Below are 22,888 nucleotides of genomic sequence, written 5' to 3'. Positions count from 1 at the left end.
AGCAGAATTTTATGCTCAAGTGGAAATAGGACAAGCTCAAGACCTCTGCAACAACTCCACCACCACCACCAAAGGAACACAACTGAGCATTGGTATGGGAAATTCCCTTGGCTTGTGCCAAGCTTGGGGGAGTTGCCCCGGTATGGTATCACCATCACATCTTTTGCCTTTACCTTTGTTTTAGTTTTCCTTTTTAGTTTTCTTTTTCTCTAGTAGTTTAACAGTCTTAGTGTTTTAGTCTTGATTTTTGCTTTGTGTCACCCCCGATGTATTCTTTCTCGTGAGCCATATAATAAAGAGTGTCTTAGTTGAAGGGCTTTGCCTCTTGCCATGATAAAAAAAGTGAGAATAGAACAAAAGCATGGAAGATCATGTAGTGATCTTATGGGAAGTGATGGCTTCACATATAAAAAGAATGAGGATTGAAACTTATTGAGGGTAGGCAAACGTAGACCTTGGTCATTGTTGCAATTAATAGGAAGTGAGAAAGAAGGAGAGGTTCACATATAAATATATCATCTCTGACACCATCTATGATTGTGAACACTCACTAAACTATTACACTCCTAAAAGTAGATGTTGGACAAGGAAGACAACGTAATGAATTGTGTTTGCTTGGCTATGAACAATGTTATATGATTAGAGATCCCTTAGCATGTGACGATTGCTTCCACCTCATATTAGCCAAAACTCCCGCACCATGTAGAGATACTACTTGTGCATCCATAAACCTTCAAACCAGCTTTGCCATGAGTGTCCACCATACCTACCTATGGATTGAATAAGATTCCTCAAGTAAGTTGTCATCGGTGCAAGCAATAAAAATTGCTCTCTAATATGTATGATCTATTAGCGTGTGGAAAATAAGCTTTATACAAACCTGTGATGAGGAAGACATAAAAGCGACAGACTGCATAATAAAGTTCTTTATCACAGGAGGCAATATAAAGTGACGTTCCTCCGCACTAAGAGGACACGCATCCAAACCTCAAAAGCGCATGACAACCTCTGCTTCCCTCTACGAAGGGCCGATCTTGTACCTTTACTTTTTGCCCTTGAAAGAGTCATGGTGATCTTCACCAGTTCCTTATTTCTCGTTTGTCTTGGCTATCTTCATATGCTTGGGAAAGATATATATTCATATGTCAACTTGGAGGTAAGCATTCATGAATTATTAGTGTTGACATTACCCTTGAGGTAAGAAGTTGGGAGGCAAAACTATAAGCCCCTATCTTTCCCTGTGTCCAGCTGAAACTTTGATCTCATGAGTACCACGTGAGTTGTAGCAATTGTAGAGAACGAAGGAATGATTGAGTATGTGGATTTGCTTTACAAGCTCTTATTTGACTCTTTCTGATGTTGTGATAAATTGCAATTGCTTCAATGACTAAAGGCTATCGGTTGTTACTTCTCGATAAGGTTCTTGATCCATGCTTTAATTTGTGAAGGAATTATCACTTTAGCATGAGAGATTATATGTTGGTATTGCTGTTCTGATCATGATCTTGATGCATGCATGTTCGTATCTTGTTTTGTCGACACCTCTCTCCCTAAACATGTGGACATATTTATTGAGCTCTACTTTCACTTGAGGACAAGCGAGGTCTAAGCTTGGGGGAGTTGATACGTCCATTTTGCATCATGTTTTCATGTTGATATTTATCGCTTCTTTTGCTGTTATTTCACTTCACGGTACTATTCTTATGCCTTTTTTCTCTTATTTTGCAAGGTTTACATGAAGAGGGAGAATACCGGCAACTGGAATTCTGGCCTGAAAGTGGAGCAAAGTTGAGATACCTATTCTGTGCAACTCCAAATGCCGTGAAAATCAACGGAATTTTTTTCCCAATTTATAAAAAATACTGGGCCGAAGAAGTGCCGGAGGGGCACCAGGGGGTGCCCACAAGCCTCCATGGCACGGCCACCCCCAGGCCGCGCCATGGGTCTTGTGGGCAGGGCCACGCCATGGGTCTTGTGGGCAGCCAACTGGCCCACTGGCCCCCCTCTTTTGCTATATCGAGAGTTTTCGTGGTTTCGTCGCCGCCACGAGGCGGACCTTGAGCAGAACCAATCTAGAGCTCCGGCAGGACGATCCTGTCAGGGAAACTTCCCTCCCGGAGGGGGAAATCATCGCCATCGTCATCACCAACACTCCTCTCATCGGAGGGGAATCATCACCATCAACATCTTCATCAGCACCATCTCATCTCCAAACCCTAGTTCATCTCTTGTAACCAATCTCCATCTTGCGACTCCGATTGGTACTTGTAAGGTTGCTAGTAGTATTGATTACTCTTTGTAGTTGATGCTAGTTGGATTACTTGGTGGAAGAGTTTATACTCAGATCCTTGATGCTACTCATTAAACCTCTAATCATGATTATGATTATGCTTTGTGAGTAGTTACTTTTGTTCCTGAGGACCTGGGATAAGTCATGCTAATAATAGTCATGTGAATTTGGTATTCGTTCGGTATTTTGATATGTTGTATGTTTTTTTTCTCTAGTGGTGTTCTGTGAACGTCGACTACATAACACTTCACCATTATTTGGGCCTAGAGGAATGCATTGGGAAGTAGTAAGTAGATGATGGGTTGCTAGAGTGACAGAAGTTTAAACCCTAGTTTATGCGTTGCTTCGTAAGGGGCTGATTTGGATCCAATAGTTTAATGCTATGGTTAGACTTTGTCTTAATTCTTCTTTCGTAGTTGCGGATGCTTGCGAGAGGGGTTAATCATAAGTGGGATGCTTTTCCAAGTAAGGGCAGTACCCAAGCGCCGGTCCACCCACATATAAAACTATCAAAGTAACGAACGCGAATCATATGAACATGATGAAACTAGCATGACAGAAATTCCCGTGTGTCCTCGGGAGCGTTTTTCCTCCTATAAGACTTTGTGCAGGCTTGTCCCTTGCTACAAAAGGGATTGGGTCACTTTGCTGCACCGTTGCTACTTTTGTTACTTTTTTCTTGCTACGTATCATCTCACCACACAATCATTTGTTACCGACAATTTCAGTGCTTGCAGATATTTCCTTGCTGAAAACCACTTGTCAGATCCTTCTGCTCCTCGTTGGGTTCGACACTCTTACTTATCGAAAGGACTACGATTGATCCCCTATACTTGTGGGTCATCACATCCCCCTCTTTTATTCTTGTACTCGCAAGTTAGCCACCTCAATAAATGCTTAGACGCTTGCTGCAGCCTCACCACTTAACCATACCTCACCCATTAAGCTTTGCTTGTTTTGATACCTTTGGAAATGAGATTGCTGAGTCCCCGTGGCTCACAAATTACTACAACACCAGTTGAAGGTACATGTAAGGTGATTAAGACGTGAGCGCGATGATTGTTCATTTGGAGTTTCTTCTTCTTCAGCATCGATCTAGGATGGGTTCCAAGCCGGCAGCCTAGGATAGCACGGATGGACGTCGTTCTTTTCTCGTTTGTTTTCGTCCGTAGTCGGACCCTGCTCTTCTTCGTGATATTTATGTATTGTACTGATGTGACTCTGATGTAGCTTGTGGCGAGTGTAAGCCAATTGCCTATACTCTTCTCTTCATTACATGTACTTGTAACGATATCCATTCTTTCGAAACGACGAGATACGCTTCTATCCTTGTCGAGGTCCTCGTGCCAAAATAAGGATAGGGTCGCATCTTGGGCATTACAAGTTGGTATCAGAGAAGTACCGACCTAGGAGCCCCCTTGATTGATCGAACTTGGCCGAGTCGAGTCTTGTGAAAAACTGCTTTGAGTCTAGTTATAAATCGGAGAGTAGGATTCTTTTTTTCTCCTCTTCTATGCTTTGGTGAGGATTCTTGACGTAATAATTTTAATTCTACTCCTCTTCTCACTCAAAAAAAAATTAGGTTCACGCAGATATTTTTGGAATCTATATGATGTAAATGTGACGGAGTTCTGTCTTGGTGCCTCCTATCTGACTTGATTTCTTCCGGGGAGTTGAGCTCCAGGGAATTCTTGAGCACATCGTTATCATTCAATTTCTTAGTATCTTAGGATGAAGGATGTTCGAAATTGCTTCAATACTAGTAGTGGCGAGAGGAGTCCGAGTTCCCCAGTACTCGTGCAGACAGTTCCGGATGTATCACCATACTTAGTATCCTTGTGATTACGAGGATCTTTGGTTATGTGTTGACGAATGTGATACACACTGGCCTGGTTAGTATAGGAGTTGAGTGATATATTACTTCTTGTATCTAGGGACCAGATTGCATGACCAGAAATTTCGGGAGTTCTTAGGTGGGAATTCAAGTAGTTACTTATAGGACAATCTTCCAACAGATGCATGATGTTAGGTTGGGGTTCAACATCTAGTGGATTTGTTTTACAGTGGTTCTCATTGTGTCTTAAAGAGCCTTGTAGCTTGATACGACTCGGGGACACTTCGTATGTCATGTGCACTGCCTTGTACATGATGGCTACTGTAGGATAGAGCCCGTGCGAGCCTCATCCACAAAAATATCGAACGGAATCTCTCTCATGAGTTTGTTCTGGCTAATTTGCAAGCCTCATCCTTTCTTTTGTTGGAGTACATAGGGTAATTCGAGTTGCTTCGATGTCAAATGGTGAATTCGTATCTTTCCAAGAGGTGTTCTCATATTTTTATGAGAGTGCTAATCCTTTTGCTTAATCAATTGTCTTATCAATTCTTGTCAACCGGAGTTGTTATGTCAATTCTTTTCAACCGGTGTGCTTCCCTTAAAGGTATTCTATCCTCTCCAATTTTGCAAGATCATTCTCTCATTTCTTCCAGAGTTCATCTCATCACTTCCAAGTTGTCTTTGTTTTCCCCGCCCTCCCGCCCTTTTTTTCAGAGTTTAGATTATCATCCTAGTGCATTTCATTTCGTTGTTGCTTTCGTTATATTTTCTTTTCTCTCTTATCTGGTGATTCATGTGAAGATTCTCACGAGCTTCGTGTTCATCTTATTCAATCTTGTTATATTTTCCGGTGAATTCAATTTAGTTATCCGTGTTCATCATATCCTTTTCATCCCATAAATTATTTCCCATGTTGTAAATTCTTATTCAAGCCTCTCTTGTTATATTTCCATCTCTGTTCTAGCCAGAGTGTTGAAGATGTTTCAGAGGTTCTTGTTCTCAATCCTTTCAATTATTTCAAGGGTCTCATCTCATCAAGTTTTCATTTGTACCGGTGCAATATCTCTCTTTTTGAGTAATCTTTTCAACGATGGTTTCTTTGAGTGGGCCCATAACCCACATGCTTTTCCTAGGATCTTTCGTGGCTCTTCTAATCTTTTCTCGGAGATCTCTAATTATTTCAACTATGACGTAAGTATGAATTTCATCAGTCATATTCCTTCTTCAAGATCGCTTCAACTTTATTTTCGTCATTGGCTCAACTTTTCCTTGTTCTTATTCCGGAGTGTCTCAGTTATTCTTGGTGGTGTTCTTGTCATCATTTTCAGCTTGGAAGACCAAAGGAGTGTTTCTCTCAAATCTTGGTCCATTCTAGTGAAGAGTCATCATTTCTGCTTTGTGTTATCATCTTGAATTGTTCCCAGTCATGAGAATACCTTTCTTGCTATCCGGTGCATTTCTGAATTGTTTTCATTCTTGATCCTCCAAAGGCCATCATTTCAGAAGATTTCTTCGTTCTCAGCTTTCAGCTTTCGTTCTCAATTGTTGTCTCTTCGTTCGTCTCTTTATTATTCCGGTTCCTTGTTCAGTTTTCTGTTAGGCAGCTCAAGATCCCTTCATTCTCAAGGTGTTCTTCAAGATTCTTGTGGTAGTAGTTCTCATTTTCTTCTTTGTTCTTTTCTTGCCAAGAGCTAGTTCCTATTTTTTTGTAACGGAGGCCTTGTGATGTTGTTCTCTTAAATATATCATTTCTTCTTTTCAAGATTATATTGTTCCCTTTCTTATCAATTTAGTTAATTTGTTTTGAATCTTGTCAAGATCTTTCCTTGTATCGAAATTTGTGCCCTTTTTCCTACCTAAGTGCTGCCAAAATTTTGTTTGAATTCTTGATTGTTCCTCATATGATTCTTCATCTCGTTGAAACCTTCAAGATTCATTGTTTTCACTCGTTTGTCAAATAAGAGGCTAAGTTTACCTCTTGCTTTCTAATGACCCACAAGTATAGAGGATCAGTCGTAGTCCTTTCGATAAGTAAGAGTGTCGAACCCAACGAGGAGCGGAAGGCTCTGATAAACGGTTTTCAGCAAGGTAATAACTGCAAGCACTAAAAGTAGCGGTAACAAGTGATGATGTACCGAGGTGAAAGGTAACAAGTGAAAAGTAACAAGTAACAAGTAGTAGCAATGGTGCAGCAAGTGGCCCAATCCCTTTTGTAGCAAGGGACAAGCCTGAACAAAGTCTTATAGGAGGAAAAATGCTCCCGAGGACACACGGGAATTTCTGTCATGCTAGTTTCATCATGTTCATGTGATTCGCGTTTGTTACTTTGATAGTTTGATATGTGGGTGGACTGGCGCTTGGGTACTGCCCTGACTTGGACAAGCATCCCACTTATGATTAACCCCTCTCGCAAGCATCCGCAACTACGAATGAAGAATTAAGACAACGTCTAACCATAGCATTAAACTAGTGGATCCAAATCAGCCCCTTACGAAGCAATGCATAGACTGGGGTTAAGCTTCTGTCACTCCAGCAACCCATCATCTACTTACTACTCCCCAATGCCTTCCTCTAGGCCCAAGTATGGTGAAGTGTTATGTAGTCGATGTTCACATAACACCACTAGAGGAAAATACAACATACAACATATCAAAATACCGAACGAATACCAAATTCACATGACTATTACTAGCATGACTTATCCCTTGTCCTCAGGAACAAAAGTAACTACTCACAAAGCATAATCACAATCATGATCAGAGGTGTAATGAATAGCATCAAGGATCTGAACATAAACTCTTCCACCAAGTAATCCAACTAGCATCAACTACAAAGATTAATTAACACTACTAGAAACCTTACAAGTACCAATCGGAGTAGCGAGACGGAGATTGGTTACAAGAGATGAACTAGGGATTGGAGAGGAGATGGTGCTGATGAACATGTTGATGAAGATGCCTCCCCTCCGACGAGAGGAGTGTTGGTGATGATGATGGCGACGATTTCCCACTCCAGGATGGAGGTTTTCCCAGGACGATCGTCCTGCCGGAGCTCTAGATTGGATCTGCTCAAGTTCCGCCTCGTGGCGGCGGCGAAACCATGAAAAAGCCCCCTCTTGATTTTTTCTGGAACGAAACCCTTCATATAACAAAAGAGGGGGGGCAGTGGGCTGTCAGGGAGCCCACAAGGCCTGTAGCCGCCACCAGGGGGGTGGCGGCTACCAGGCTTATGGGGCCCTAGTAGCTCCCCTCTGGTACTTGTTTCGCCCAGTATTTTTTATATATTCCCAAAAAATTCCACGTAAATTTTCAGGGCATTCGGAGTTGTGCAGAATAGAGGACTCAGATTTGCTCCTTTTCCAGTCCAGAATTCCAGCTGCCTGAATTCTCCCTCTTCAAATAAACCTTGCAAAATAAGAGAGAAAAGGAATAAATATGGTACCACAAAGTAATATAACAGCCCATAAAGCGATAAATATCAACATGAAAGCATGATGCAAAATGGACGTATCACTTTCTCATCCTTTTCCCCTTTCATTCTTGGATCTCGGGTCGAGATCCTCTTGTAGTGTAGGAGAGTTGTGACAGCCCGAGACTGATGCTCCAGAAGATTCCCCCTTTATTCCGTTTTCGTCGCGTGGCTTATTTTTTTGTCCCACTCATCATTGCATCATGCTCATCATCTGCATTGCATCGGCATCCCGTTGCCTTCATTTTTTTTAAACTTGCATCCGTTGTTCGTTGCCGGTTCTCTCCATTCTCGTCGTTGCCCGTTTTGAGTCCAACCACACTCGCACGCGCCCGCAGCATCGTCAAAACATTGTTTTAAAAGTGCGTATAAAACTTTCTCTGATTGGATTGAAACTTGGCATGCGGTCTTATTTAGATATAGGTAGGTCGCCTGCCAATTTTCGTCGCAATCGGAGTTCGTTTGGTACTCGAACGGTCGACCGTAGCGGCACCGTTTTCGGTTTTCATCGGACGTTTTTTGGTATTTTTAAATCACTTTGCCGGGCGCGCTCTTTCCCTCTCATCTCCGGCTAGCCTACTCTACATAGACACTTAGCCCGTCCCGCGTTCTAGACTGTTCGATTCTGATCGCGCGGTTGAAACCGGGGCGAAAAACTGTTAACCCTAGCCCCCCTTTCCTATTTAAGCCACTCCCACCTGCCCAAAACTACCTCCACCCACCTGTGACTCTATTTCCACGCCAACCCTAGCCCCCTCAGCCTCTCTCTCCTCTCTCCCTCCTCAGCGCCGCTGCCGGGCTCGCGAGGCCCGCCGAGCCCATCGCGCCGCTTGCCCCTGCCCCCTCATCGCGCCATGCCTCCTCCGCTCCCTCGGCCCCATCCTGTCTTCGCCGCCTCGAACTCCGACCGCCGCCGGTCACTGCCGCCGGCGAGCCACGGCTCCCGGTGACCTCACCGCTCCCAGTTGGAGGACGCTGCCCCAGCAGCCTGCCGGATCCCCGCCGGCTCCCTCCGATGTAGTCTCCCATCCCAATCTGGACGAGGTCCAGATCCCTTCGCCGCGTTGACCCGTAGCGCCCGGCCGAGCTGGCTGCTTTGCCCCGCTTGGATAGGCCGGACCGCGCGCTCCAGCCGGCCCACCTCCTGTTGCCTCACTTGGGCCCCGGCTCCCGTGGGACGCGTTGGCCACTCCGAGGCCCATATCCGCCTCGCCAGCCTCCTCCTGCGTCGGCCTAGTTGGCCCGATGTGAGCAACCTCCGAGCCCCTCTATCTTGCGCCATGTGCGCAGTGTAGTATGTCGCACCCACCCCGTGTGTGGCCCAATAGTAATCAGTTGTGGCCCGTGTAGGTTTTTATTATTTTCGGCAAATTGCATGTTTTTCAAACGCCCGTAGATAAATAACCGTGCATTGGATCGCGATGTATTCTATATGTATCTTGTGTAAAATTACGCGTGGATTTTGATTTTACAACTTTCATGCATGTTTGACGTGGTTTGAACCGCCGTATACCTAGAATTGTGTGCTGTCCTAATAGGGAATGATTCCGTATTTATTTTTGCGCGTGTCCGGATTGTTCCAATCCCATAGATAAAATGTTCATGTTGTTCAGGACCCTTTGCCATGTATTTTATAGTAGTTGCTTGCATTTTTGCATGAAGGAGCTATCAATAGATTGCTATGTCGTGTTTAGGACATATTCTCGCATATATGTGTGGCGCTAGTTTCATTTTTCGAACCCCACATATTATATAACTTTTCTGGATAGAAAAATCCATAGAATTTAACTGTGCATTCAGTATTGTCTTTCGAGTAAGTTAGCGTGCATGATATTTCTGCCATGTTGCGCTCTTGTCTATTTGTGGGATTTATTCCGTGCATGATATGAATGAGTTGTCAACTAGAGATATGCCCTTGGATATGTATGCTAGCCCCTGGTAATTTTGGTTGCAATAGAAATCCATGTTTAGGTGTTGTTTGCTTCTTGTCAACTTGCTAGAAAAATAATGCTGATTTGGACATGCTGAAATATTTCTAAGTATGAATCTGTAATATTTGGTTGGTGTATTGACATGAGTTTTGCTAATGATCTACAACTCCTTTGGGGTTGGTGCAATAGAGTTAGTTGTAGTCCTTAAGATTCTCTAGCATGCTGTGAATATTTATGACATTTGCTGCCGTGTAGCATATAGTTTTGTTGCTGTCAATATGCCTTCAGATCGAAAACTGCACTGTGAAAAACTATTATTTTCTCCATGTCTGAAACTGTGTGTGAAATGCCATTTTGTGAGTTCTTTTCCTAGTGATCCATGCTGCCATGCTAGATGTTATTAGTAGTATGTTGTAGTGCATCTTGACCCCTATTTCCTCATGTCTTATTTGAGCATTTTATATTTATGTAGCTTGTTGTTTTGGGGTGTAGAAAATGCCGTGTTGTCGTTTTTGGCAAATTGTAGCTAGTTCTTGTGTAGCTTGTATTTGTTGAACCGTTGCTCCGTTTTGATCGTGTCCTATATGAAACTTGCTTAGAAACTCGTGTAGTTTCATATTATATTGCTGCCTTCTTGGTTTTGGAATGCTTGTGGCTATCATTGCATACATATTGCATTCATGGCATCATATCTTGCGGTGATTATATCTTGTGAACCGTAGCTCCGTTGGAGATGTTCTCTATGTGTAAATTGATTGGAACGACGCGTAGAATCACGTGAACCTATTTATTTTTATGTTTAAATGTGTCAGTTGAGATCTGGAGAGAATTATAAATTAACGCATGAGGTCAGTTCGGAGATGATATATGTCGTTTCCGACCTCATTTAAAATGCCTAGATAGGTATAGATTAATTACGCTTCACCTCTTTCCATGTTTAACCATAGTTAATATTGCCGTGTACCTATTTGGGGTAAAACTAAATAATTCGTATGCGGAGTTTCGTCAATATGCAACTCATTGCATATTGAACTTCACTTAATGTGTAGTGTTTGATTGGAGTGAATTGCCATGTCATGCCTTGGATGAAACCGCTCATGCATCGTTTGTGTTGTGCATCATGTGTTGAATATCGTGTGTTGATTCTTGTTTCCGGTTTGCTTCGTCTTGATAGAGTTCCGCAAGCATGTCGGAATGTGAGGACCCGTTCGATTACATCATTTCATCTTCTTCACGGAGTCGTTCTTCTTCCAAGCGGGATCTCAGGCAAGATGACCATTTCCCTAGATACCATTACTATCATTGCCATGCTAGTTTTATCATTTCTATCGCTATGTCTCACTGCCTACCACTTGTTAAATATCAGCCTCCCAACATTGCCATAAAACATTTAACCTGTTCAGAACCGAGCAAACCACTACTTGGCTATGTTACCGCTTGCTTAACCATGTGTTAGCATTGCTAGTTGCAGGTGTAGGTGATAACTTGGGTTCCTTGTTATATCATCATATTTATTGCTAAATAATTTAATGCACCTATATACTTGGTAAAAGGTGGAAGGCTCGGCCTTTCTAGCCTGGTGTTTTGTTCCACCTTTGCCCCCTTAGTTTCGGCTACCGGTGTTATATTCCATAATTGAGCGCTCCTAACACGATCGGGGTTGTTATGGGGTACCCCTGGAGAATTCTTCTTAGATTAAAACTGGTCTGGCAAGGCCCAACTTTGGTACTACATTTGCCTAATAACTAATAAAAATGCATAGGGACCCGCCAGCACCCGCGGAGTAATTAATCAATCCCCGGGCCAGTGCTCCTCATGAGTGTTGGTCCAACCCAGAGCACTGTGCGGGGCCAACCCAGGGCAACTTGGGTGATTTCTATCAGGCCACCGTATGCGTAGCTTATCCGGTGTGTCCTGAGAACGAGATACACGGCTCCTATCGGGATCGTCGACACGTCGGGCGGCCTTGCTAGATTAGTTTTACCGTTTACGAAATATCTTGTGCATCGCGATTTCGGTGATGCTTTGGGTAATATCAGAGTTGAGGTTTTCCACTAAGGAGTCCGACGAGATCACGAGTTTCGTGATCGAGGATTTCTATGCGGCTTGTGCTAATTTGTGATGGACTAGTTGGAGCACCCCTGCAGGGTTAAATCTTTTGGAAACCTGTGCCCACAGTTATGTGGCAACGTGGAAACTTTGTTTAACATCGAGTTCTAGATAACTTGAAGTAAGCTTGATTAAAACATTCCAATTGAGTGCGTAACCGTGACTGTCTCTTTCGCGAGCTCCTTCTCCGATCAGGACACGGTGGGGTTATGTCTGACGTAGGTAGGTGTTCAGGATCTTCCATTTGATCATCAGTAGTTCACGTCCGCTATGCGTAGTTCATCCCCCCTCTTTTATTATTTTACTCGCAAGTTAGCCACCTCAATAAATGCTTAGACGCTTGTTCCAGCCTCACCACTTAACCATAGCTCACCCATTAAGCTTTGCTAGTCTTGATTCCTTTGGAAATGAGATTGCTGAGTCCCCGTGGCTCAGAGATTACTACAACGCCAGTTGAAGGTACATGTAAGGTGATTAAGACGTGAGCGCCATGATTGTTCATTTGGAGTTTTTTCTTCTTCATCATCGATCTAGGATGGGTTCCAGGCCGGCAGCCTCGGATAGCAAGGATGGACGTCGTTCTTTTCTCGTTTGTTTTCATCCATAGTCGGACCCTGCTCTTCTTCGTGTTATTTATGTATTGTACTGATGTGACTCTGATGTAGCTTGTGGCGAGTGTAAGCCAATTCCATATACTCTTCTCTTCAGTACATGTACTTGTAACGATATCCATTATTGCGAAACGACGAGATGCACTTCTATCCCTGTCGAGGCCCTTGCGCCAAAATAAGGATAGGGTCGCATCTTGGGCGTTACAAAAGGAGTGTGTTCTCGATAGTGGATGCACCAATCACATGACCAGAGATAAAGATATGTTCCATGAGATTAGACTAAACCGTGGACCTCGGAAGTATGTGACTTTTGGAGAGAACTCCAAAAGTAAGGTACTTGGTCTTGGTAAGGTGGCCGTATCTCATGATAGTTCCATTCATAATATCACGCTTGTTGAATCTCTTGGCTACAATCTTCTTTCCGTATCTAGACTAGCAGACTTTGGTTTCGATGTGCTATTTATGAAGGTTGACTGCTGAGTGTTTCATAGCGACAACCATATAACTGCCTTTAGAGGTTTTCATAGACGTGATCTATACATTGTAGATTTCTCTGAAATATGCAAACCCCGTACATATCTAATTGCTATATCTTCTAAAGGTTGGTTATTTAATAGAAGGTTAGGGGATGTAGGAATGCGTAATCTTTACAAACTTCTCAAAGGTGATCATATTCTTGGTGTTAAAGATGTTATCTTTGACAATGGTAGACATTGTAGTGCTTGTCAAGTAGGAAAGCAAGTTGGTGGAAGTCATCCCGTGAAGAACATCATGACTACAAGAAGACCACTCGAGCTACTTCACATGGATCTCTTTTTTCCCAATGCTTACAAGAGCCTCGGTGGAAATTCTTATGGTTTAGTCATCGTTGATGATTTTTCTAGATTTACGTGGGTATTCTTCCTTGATGATAAGTCACAGGTACAAAAGATCTTCAAAAACTTCGCTTGGAAAGCTCAAAATCAGTTTGAAGTGATGATCATGAAAGTTCGAAGCGACAACAGAACGGAGTTCAAGAACACTAATGTGGATACTTTTCTTGATGAAGAAGGTATCTCACATGAGTTCTCGACAACGTACACACCTCAACAAAACGGAGTTGTTGAGAGGAAGAACCGGACTCTCATAGAGATGGCAAGAACGATGCTTGACGAATACAAGACTCCGAAACAATTTTGGGCACAAGCCGTGGAAACAGCTTGCCATGCCATAAACAGACTTTACCTACACAAGCTTCTTGGTAAAACGGCATACGAGCTACTCACCAGTAACAAACCCCAAGTTGGATACTTTCAGTATTCGGTTCTAAGTGCTATATTCTTGACAAGCATCGTCGCTCTAAATTTTCTCCTAAATCTTATGAAGATTTCCTACTCGGTTACGAATCGAACTCTCACACTTACCGTGTCTACAATTACTTCACTCAAAAAGTTGAAGAGACTAATGGTTTGCAAGTCGAACAATTGCCAAATGATGTAGGAGATAAGGAACCTTTGGAAGCCATCAAAGGGTTATATATTGGCAAGATTCGTCCCATGGAGGTGAAGGAAAGTACTTCATCAACTCAAGTGGAAGCTCCTACTTCGCGTCAAGGCGAACCACAAAACAACAAGGAAGCATACACAAGCGATACACGACATGATGAAGAAGAGGAAGAAGTACATTGTGAATATACACCTCAACCTTCCTCACCACCACCTCAAGAAGATGATGATGTTAACGACAACATGCAAGATGACGATGATGATGAAGAATAAGCTCCTCAATCCAACAAGAATAAGTTGTAAAGAGTTAGAGCAAGAGTGGACATAGATCATCCGTTGAATCAAATCTATCGAAATATAAAAAACGGGAGAATCACTGGCTCTAAATCTCGTTTAGCTAAATTTTGTGAGCATTATTCTTTCATCTCTAGCATTGAACATTTGAAGGTTGTAGAAGCCCTTCAAGACACGGATTGAGTGAATCCCATGCACGAAGAGCTACACAACTTTGAGGGAAACGAAGTGTGGACACTTGTTGAAAAGCCGAAGGCGAGCATGACATCATTTTTACAAGATGGGTGTTTCAGAACAAGCAAGATGAAGATGGACAAGTTGTACACAGCAAGGCGTCTCTCGTAGCCCAAGGATGCAAGCAAGTCGAAAGTATGGACTATGGTGAGACTTATCCACCTATCGCTAGACTTGAAGCCATTCGCATTCTTCTCGCTTATGCCAATCACCATAATATTACTCTTTACCAATTGGACATCAAAAGTGCCTTTCTCAATGGAGAAATTGAGGAGGAAGTTTATGTTAAATAAACTCCCGACTTTGTGAACCCTAAGAAATATAATCATGTTTACAAACTTTGAAAAGATTTATATGGTCTTAAATAGGATCCTAGAGCTTGGTACAAATGCCTAATGAAGTTTTTCATTGAAAAGGGCTTTGAGATTGGTAAAATTGATGCAACAAGAGTTAATGGTGAACTATTAGTATGTCAAATCTGTGTGGATGATAATATCTTTGGTTCTACTAACCCACATTTTAGTGAAAGGTTTGGAAATTTGATGTGAGAGATGTATAAGGTGTCCATGATGTGTGAACTGAAATTCTTCCTTGGATTGCAAATCAAACAATCAAGAGAAGGTACATTTATCTCTCAAACCAAGTACACCAAGGACTTGATGAGGAAGTTCAACATGCAAGAATGCAAAGGTATGAGAACCCCTATGCCTACTAGTGGACATCTTGACCTCACTAAGGAGGACAAACCCGTTGATCAAAAGGTTTATCGATCAATGATTGGTTCATTGCTATATGTATTTGCCTCCCATCTTGACATCCCGTTGAGTGTTTGCATGTGTTCCTGATACCAAGCAGCACCCAAAGAGTGTCATATATTGGCTGTGAAAAGGATAGTCAGATACCTCATAAATACACTAAACTTTGGCATATGGTATCCCAAGGGATCCTCTTTTAATCTTGTTGGCTATTCCGACTCGAACTATGCCGGAGACAAGGTTGACAGAAAATCCACCTCGGGCACATGTAAATTTCTTGGGACATCTCTTGTGTCTTGGCCATCCAAGAAACAAAACTCGGTATCCTTATCAACTGCCTAAGCTGAATACATTGTTGCTAGATGATGTTATGCACAATTACTTTGAATGACTCAAACTCTCAAGGATTATGGCATTCAGGTTAGAAAAGTTCCATTGTTATGTGGCAATGAAAGTGCTGTTAAGATTGCCTATAATCCTGTGCAACATTCTCGAACAAAGTGTTGGAATTATTCCCTAGAGGCAATAATAAATATAGTTATTATTATAATTCCTGTATCAAGATAATCATTTATTATCCATGCTATAATTGTATTGAATGAAGACTCATTTACATGTGTGGATACATAGACAAAACACCGTCCCTAGCAAGCCTCTAGTTGGCTAGCCAGTTGATCAGAGATAGTTAGTGTCTTCTTATTATGAACAAGGTGTTGTTGATTGATAACTGGATCACGTCATTAGGAGAATCACGTGATGGACTAGACCCAAACTAATAGACGTAGCATGTTGATCGTGTCATTTTGTTGCTACTGTTTTCTGCGTGTCAAGTATTTATTCCTATGACCATGAGATCATATAACTCACTGACACCGGAGGAATGCTTTGTGTGTATCAAACGTCGCAACGTAACTGGGTGACTATAAAGATGCTCTACAGGTATCTCCGAAGGTGTTAGTTGAGTTAGTATGGATCAAGACTGGGATTTGTCACTCCGTGTGAACGGAGAGGTATCTCGGGGCCCACTCGGCAATACAACATCACACACAAGCCTTGCAAGCAATGTAACTTAGTGTAAGTTGCGGGATCTTGTGTTACGGAATGAGTAAAGAGACTTGCCAGTAAACGAGATTGAAATAGGTATACGGATACTGACGATCGAATCTCGGGCAAGTAACATACCGAAGGACAAAGGGAATGACATACGGGATTATATGAATCCTTGGCACTGAGGTTCAAACGATAAGATCTTCGTAGAATATGTAGGATCCAATATGGGCATCCAGGTCCCGCTATTGGATATTGACCGAGGAGTCTCTCGGGTCATGTCTACATAGTTCTCGAACCCGCAGGGTCTGCACACTTAAGGTTCAATGTTGTTTTATCCGTATTAGAGTTATATGGTTGGTTACCGAATGTTGTTCGGAGTCCCGGATGAGATCACGGACGTCACGAGGGTTTCCGGAATGGTCCGAAAACGAAGATTGATATATAGGATGACCTCATTTGATTACCGGAAGGTTTTCGGAGTTACCGGGAATGTACCGGGAATGACGAATGGGTTCCGGGAGTTCACCGGGGGGGGCAACCCACCCCGGGGATGCCCATAGGCCTTGGGGGTGACACACCAGCCCTTAGTGGGCTGGTGGGACAACCCAAAAGGCTCTATGCCCCAAGGAGAAGAAAATCAAGAGAGAAAGAAAAAAAGGGAGGAGGTGGGAAGGAAGGGGGACTCCCTCCCACCAAACCAAGTCCAACTCGGTTTGGGGGGGGGGGGAGAGTCCTCCCCCTTGGACTCGGCCAACCCGTCCCCTCCCTCCCACCTATATATACGGAGGTTTTAGGGCTGATTTGAGACGACTTTTCCACGGCAGCCCGACCACATACCTCCACGGATTTTCCTCTAGATCGCGTTTCTGCGGAGCTCGGGCGGAGCCCTGCTGAGACAAGGTCATCACCAACCTCCGGAGCACCGTCACGCTGCCGGAGAACTCTTCTACCTCTCTGTCTCTCTTGCTGGATCAAGAAGGCCGAGATCATCGTCGAGTTGTACGTGTGCTGAACGCGGAGGTGTCGTCCGTTCGGTACTAGATCGTGGGACTGATCGCGGGATTGTTCGTGGGGCGGATCGAGGGACGTGAGGACGTTCCACTACATCAACCGCGTTCTCTAACGCTTCTGTTGTACGGTCTACAAGGGTACGTAGATCACTTATCCCCTCTCGTAGATGGACATCACCATGATAGGTCTTCATGCGCGTAGGAAATTTTTTGTTTCCCATGCGACGTTCCCCAACACAAAGCATATTCAAGTGTGACATCATTTCATTCGTGATATGTTTCTAAAGGATATATAAATCTCAAGCATGTTCGTACCGAAAAACAATTAGTTGATATCTTTACCAAACCACTTGATGAGAAAGTGTTTTGTCATTTGAGGAGTGAGTTGAACTTCCTTGATGCTTCAAACTTGAGCTACACTCACTCGGATGCACGCAAGGGCATGAGCTTGACTGACTATTCCTTGATGCCATTGATATGCCTATTTTATATCTTGGAAACTATGCTCCCTTGTATTGAATCTAACCCTTTTGCATGTACTTGGAAGAAATACACCTCACAAGATTGCAACCAACTCACATCAAAAGCAATCTTGATATGGCCAAGTATCAACAACCCCTTCTTCGAAGATGGAGGAAGAAGACAACAAAAACGTATCCTTGACAATCATTTATTGAATTCATTCAGTCATGTCATTTGGATATATTATGGTCTTCCTTGCATGACAAACCATTTTAGGTGTAAAGTGAACCAAAACGACATGGATACCTCCCAACTCAAGATGATCTCCATCAACTTTGAGCATCCACAACAAGTTCACCTACATGCCATGTCATCAACATCATTCGAAGGTATGTACTCATATTTTTATAAAGCTTTACATCAAATCATGAGGTAAAGCATCTCAAGTTATATGAAGACATTGAAATGCTTAATTGAAAAATGGTAACCCCATTTTTGTGCTTAACGATGAGTTTGACCTATCCTCAAGTCAAATACTCTAATATAGGTGACCTAGTCACCTCCCCACATCTAGATGGAGTTTCTTGTATGGTTCACATTTGTCATTGCACCATTTAACTCTCTTCTATATGCATGTATATTTTCAAAAAATGTTTTCTCTTCTTTTCTTTCTCAGTTGGTATCATTTACAATTGGTATCTTATTTCTTTCAATCTTTAGATATTTTCTTCTTCTTTATAAGGGCTTGAGAAAATTTTGTGGTCATTTTCTGTTAAGGAGTTGATTTTCTGTGCAACTCGGTTTCACTGATCAGGGAAAATTGGTCCAACCTATTTCTCCCCGAGGCCCAATTCTCATTCTCGGTTCTACTGAACTACTTTGCCTCGGTGACTCCGATATTTTCATTGTTGTCGTCTTTCTTCTAATTTCTGGCCATTTGCCTTTGGGGTAGAAAGATTATCAATGATCCCTTGTTTCATTGCCCTATACGTTTTTACTGCATCTTTTATGAAACAAATTAAGCCTTAGCATTGTCTTCTAGGGGGAGAAAACCCGAGTGATGCCATATACTATAAGAGGGAGAATTATCCAGGATCCCTATCATAGGGGGAGATAGTTCAAGGAACTCTTGTTCATACTTAAGGGGGAGAACTTTCAATGAATCCATCCTACTATCAAAGCGGGAGAAAAGTCAAATTCAGGGAATACTTATCAAAGAGAGAAGTATCAAGGATCCCTTTTTCTCAATGAGCCCTTACCCTCTGACCTTTTTGGCAATTAATGTCAAAGGGGAGAAATATCAAAGCTTCCAATGAACCTATTTATAGGGGAGAAATATCACCAATAAGCTTATTTAAAGAGGGAGAAATATCTCTAAGGAGATGTATCAAACCTTACATATTAAGGGGGAGAGAGATAAAATTTGTTTTTGTTATCTCTGTTAAGAGATTGACCTTGTCTTGCCCTACCTAGTTCCAATATCTACATACTATAATTCAGGGGGAGAGGTAATCCTACATATTAAATCTAAGGGGAGAATGTTCGTATTTCTTAGGAGACATATCTATCATCAAATTCTATTTGAAATATGTCTTCAATATCTTGGTAATTTTGAAGCTCTTTACATCTTTAAAATAGAGTAATCTTGTGTTATCTAACATTTGTTTTCCCATTTGTACTCCTAATGCTAAAATGCTCAAGATCCTCAAGGTAAGTATATGCATCATAACCCTGTTCATGATGATCTCTTATTTATTGCACATATTGTTTGCAAGAGGGGGTCTTGAACATGGAAGCTCTTCAGTCACATATGTTTGATGCATATAGCCAAGATCTATATGACCTGTCTTGGCCTTCTACCATGTGTGTGCCCAAGCATTCCAAAGCAACCATCCTTTAAAAGAGGGTTTGCACACATTTAGGGGGCGCTTGTACTAGTCATATATCCTTCAAAGCTATCTTATTTTAGTGCTTATCTTTATTTGAAGCTTCGATTGAATGTTGTCATCAATTACCAAAAAGGGGGAGATTGAAAGCACATATGCTCCCTTGGTGATTTTGAAAATTCATGACAACATACATTGTCTCTTGGACTAACACTTTTACCTAGATATTTAAGGACAAGTCCATGGAGATGCTGTGGCTAAGGATTATGTGGAGTGGCCCCTTGATGCAACTATTATTGGCTCAAGCTTCAAGCTAGAAGACTCAAGCTTCAAGCTAGAAGACTCTTCATTTTCTATTTGTGAGAAATCACATTTGAGTCCATATGAAAGCCAATACTATTAAAACGAGGTGAGGTATTAAAATGAACTGGTTGCTCAAGTGCTCTAAGTTAGCCACCAAAATACTCACTCATTTTTCCCACATAAACATTCTGTCAAATTCCACATACTCAAATTCAGTGCCACCAACTTTCATATTTTGGACCCACCGAGTTTGTCCTCAGACAGAAACCCTAGCCATCCCCACCAAATCGGTGCTACCGAGTTTGGGTGAGCAACTTTCGGGTGCCTCGGTACACAAAATCAGAATTTCCGAGTTTGATTATCGGTGCCACCGATTTTGGTCATCTGACCGTTAGGCACCTTTTCGGTGCCACCGAGTTTCATATATCGGTCTCACCGAGATTCAAAAGTTCATACCTTTAGTGCATATCGATACCACCGAGTTTCCCACTTTGGAGTCACCGAGCTTGCCACTTTGGGTGTAATGGTAGGATTTTGTGTGCTGCCTATTTATACCCCTTCACCCACCTATCATTCGAAGGAGAAGCACCCGGAACACACATTTCATATCCAGATCCATTTTCCGAGAGAGAGCCACCTACTCATGTGTTGAGACCAAGATATTCCAAAAAAAATCATTTGAATCTTGATCTCTAGCCTCCCCAAACTGCTTTCCACCAAATAAATCTCTCCTACCCATGCATATTCTGTGAGAGAGTGATCTTGTGTTGAGGAGACTACCTTTAGAAGCACAAGAGAAAGGAGTTCATAGTTCTACCATATCTAATACCTCTTGGAGGGTGGTGCCTCCTAGATTGGCTAGGTGTCGCTTGGGAGACTCCTACTTCGTGTTGTGGAGGTGAATGAAGATGTTTGTAAGGGCAAGGAGATAGCCTACTTCGTGAAGATCTACGATGAGTAAGGCTAGTCCTTCGTGGACGGAAGCCGCAGTGGAATAGACAAGGCCGCTTCTTTGTGGACCCTTCGTGGACTCTCGTAGCCATTACCCTTCGTGGGTTGAAGTCTCCACTAACATGGACGTACGATAGCGCCACCCATCGGAACCATGCCAAAAATCGTCGTGTCATCTTCTTCTCATTTGATCTTCCTAACCTCTACTCCTTTACATGTGGAAAGTCTTTACTTTTTCGCTGCCATATATGTTGACTAGCATGTGTAGGGTGTACTAGACTTGTTAGTATTGTTGAAATTCTGCCCTCTATCAAAGTTGGTAAGGCTAAGATTTTTATCTTGACAAGTAGTCTATTCACCCCCCCCCCGTCTAGACACGTCTTCTATTGATCCCTGAGCTAGCCTCGTCGGTACTGTGCATTTCCCATTCTCACCTCGAGGATCGGTGAGAACTTCGCTAGTGCAACCAAACGCCGTGGCATGATATGATCTGTCACACATAAATCTTTCTTTATCTTCCTCAAAACAACCACCATACCTACCTATCATGGCATTCCCATAGCCATTATGAGATATATTGCCACGAAAATTCGAATATTACTTCAGCTGACTAGTTCATTCATCATCATATTGCTTTGCATGATCATATAGAGATTTTTGGCACAGCCACCATTCATTATATGGCTGATACATGTCATGCTAGATCATTGCACATCCTCGTACACTTCCAAAGGCATTCATATCGAGTCATATCGAGATTTCATGAGTTTTAAGTAAATACAAGTGTGATGATCATCATTATTAAAGCATTGTCCCAGTGTGGAAAGGATGATGGGGACTATTATTTTCCCACATTTTGGGAAGATACTCGTGACAAAAAATAAAAATGGGGGAGGCTTAATGAGCCCACCATAGAAAAATGAATGAGAGAAAAAGAGATAAGGGGCTTCTTTACTAAAATTTACCACACTTGTGCCTCAAAGTGGCAACTTTCCTCATATAGAAAGTCTCATGATATGTCATTTTCGTATGCTAGTGGGAATCATATTATCAATATCAAAAACTTGGCATGCATTTTCTGATGATGGATTTCCTCAAATGCCCGAGGTCTTCATAGGCATGCAAGTTGGATGCACACTCCACTTAGCTTCATTTGAGCTTTCGTACACTTATAGCTGTAGTGCATCATTTGCATGGCAATTCCTACTCCATGCATTGACATCTACCGATGGGCATCTCCATAACCTGTTGGTACCCCTAGTTGATTTTTTTACTATCTTCTCTAGTTCTGCCCTTTGATACCTACCACCATATTCTATTCCACCTTACACTATGTCGATGGCTCACGCTCATATATTGTGCGAAGAATAAAAAGTTGATTCACATTGAAAAAGTATGATCTAATTTCTTGACTTGGACACCGTGGTGCTTAACATTTGTATTAATGTTGTGAAGACAGAGCATGCTTTGCTAATATGAAATATTATTGGGAGTAAACATTCTTTTAGGATTGTATACTTTGAAAGATTGACAATTTTCTTGCTTGTGATTATAATTATTACTACGTTGATGTTTTTGATTCGTCATTTATTAATGGGCATACATGCAAAATATTACAAAATATATAGCATGTCACATCAAAAATGATGTTTTAATAATTCACCAACTCGAGGACGAGTAGGAATTAAGCTTGGGGATGCTTGATACGTCTCCAACATATCTGTAATTTTTTATTGTCCCATAATGTTATATTATCACCCTAGGATAATTGTAGGTCATAACTCACCAATTCAAATTAGTTTTGAGCACTAACCTATTAACCTAATGCCCAGTGCCTATTGTTGTTTTTTGCGTGTTTTTAGGTATTTAGTACCAAACGAAGTCCAATTGCCTCAAAACTTTCTTTGATTTTTTTTGGACCAAAATAAGACCTGGAAGCTTCGGGAGGAATCCTGAAGCGAGACGAGGCGCTCCCATGGCAACTCGGCGTAGCTAGGGGAGTGGTCGCGCCCTAATGCGTTGGCACGCCCCTGTGGCCCCACTTGGCTCGTTCTCGATCCTATAAATTCCCAAATATTCCATGCCCCCTAAAGATTATACGCGAACACTCTTTACTCCACCGCAAGTCTCTGTTACACGGTGACCCCATCTAGAGCTCCGTTCCGGCACCCTGCCGGAGGGGGATTGATCACGGTGGGCCTCTTCATCAACCTTGG

The sequence above is a fragment of the Hordeum vulgare genome, chromosome 2H (genome assembly GCF_904849725.1).
Source record: "Hordeum vulgare subsp. vulgare chromosome 2H, MorexV3_pseudomolecules_assembly, whole genome shotgun sequence".
Classification (NCBI taxonomy): Eukaryota; Viridiplantae; Streptophyta; class Magnoliopsida; order Poales; family Poaceae; genus Hordeum; species Hordeum vulgare.
The sequence above is the reverse complement of the archived record's forward strand: the minus strand, read 5'-3'. Positions refer to the sequence as shown.